Genomic DNA, 1,797 nt, shown 5'->3' with positions numbered 1-1,797 from the left:
AGGAGTCGAGATAACCGAGATAAGTGTGACGTGTGAACGGTCGTCAAAACTGAGCTTGGCCTGGTTACAGATCCAAGCTCGGACCGGTCTCGGCATGGATCGGTTTTTCAAGGGTAGTGTAAATGGGGCTTTAGTAACTCCATTTTGACGCTTTGTGTTTCGCGCTTCGCATGTGCGACTCCACTGCCTTAATTCCCATCGTTCTGAGCTTGAATCGCTTCTGCAGCTCTGGGTCTCTGAGTATTATTAGCCAAAGCTATCAAAGGAAAGGTGTGTCTGTTAGTGGTCAATGATAGAGAAAGTTCTGTTACAATAACCTGCTGTCTGTCTAATAAGCTTATCTCCCCACATCTGCTCATATTTCCATAGAATAGTCTGGATTTATATTTTTCACTGTTGTTACAGACAACCATTTAGCTAGCGGCTCAAAAATCATTTCTAAATTGTATAGCAGCAGTTCCAGACGGTGGATGTTTTTCTTGTTGCTCAGCAATGAGTCCAAGATCGTAAACTTTTTGATCAAACGGAATCCAAATGTGCGGATAACTAAACTTGGTTGCTTTTTTTCAAGAAAGGGGATTTTTTGTGTGGCTCCTTTTGCAAGATTTGGGTTCCATGCCTTTGTTTGAATTAAGAAATCTCTTAGTGGGAAACTTCTCCTGAAGTTTGGTCCCTTTGCATTCCAGCATGACGGCGCCCCAAAGACCAAAGCAAGATCAAGATATGGAGGAGTAAATGTGGTCTGCAGGGTTGGAGATACAGGATTTATATAGGATTTAATAAAAGTTAGTGTGGGAAGGAAAAGGTCGAGTACAGAGTGAGAATTGAAAGGCTTAGACAAAACACCTGGATTAACACTTATTAAAACGTTTCTGTTTTAGAAAAACAGGAATCTTTGCAGGGAAGACCCGACTGTCCAGCTGGAGCATTTAGACATCAGCTAAGAAAAGGCTTTGTGTCCAAAAGACAAATAAAGCTGCAGATTAACGACGAAGAGAAGAGGGTTTCAGGAGGAGGTCCAGATCCATTTTCACCAGATAATGGACCAGAAATCACCAGGAAAGGTTTTAGATGAGTTTGATGAGCAGGCCACCAAATAACAGCCAATATGGCCGAGAGGAAAACACTGTTACACAGCTAGAAACGCCAAAACGAATGGTTCATTTAGCGCTCTATGGAGCGCTTCACATCCATCAGCCTGACAGAGCCTGGAGAATTAGACGGACCTGATGATCTGACAGGACCTCGTTAGGTAGAGGAACCATTGACAGAACCTTCCCAGTACATGTTGACAGGAAGGCCTGGCAGCTCCTGCTGAGGTTAGACAGAGGTCACTCACAGCTGATGGATTAACCAGGAATCCACCAATCAAACAAGAATATTTTCTTTCCCCCAAAAATAGCAAAGGTCAAAGGCTTTGATCAGTTCTTTTTTCACATTTCACATTTCTTTGTCCACGTGTATCCATCCCTCCATCCTCTTGGGTTTCAGCTAAAAAAAATCATGTTAGCTGTAAGTATTTTGCAGGTTAGATAGATCTTTAATTTTAGGAAATTCTATATTTCCTTTAAAAAAAATAGGGACCTAATAAAAAGGAACGATCAAGAAACCTTAATGCTGAACTCATCAACAGCTCAGCGGTAGTTCCTGGGGCTGAACATCACCACCACCTCACTGGTCCAAATGGCCCAGGAGCGCTTGGACTTCCTGCGGAGGATGAGGAGAGCCCACCTCAATCTGGTACCATTTCCAGTTCAAGGATAAAAAAACTTAAAAGGGAACACCTTTTTTTTTTGT

The sequence above is a fragment of the Cyprinodon variegatus genome, unplaced genomic scaffold, assembly GCF_000732505.1.
Source record: "Cyprinodon variegatus isolate N-32 unplaced genomic scaffold, C_variegatus-1.0 Scaffold853, whole genome shotgun sequence".
Classification (NCBI taxonomy): Eukaryota; Metazoa; Chordata; class Actinopteri; order Cyprinodontiformes; family Cyprinodontidae; genus Cyprinodon; species Cyprinodon variegatus.
The sequence above is the reverse complement of the archived record's forward strand: the minus strand, read 5'-3'. Positions refer to the sequence as shown.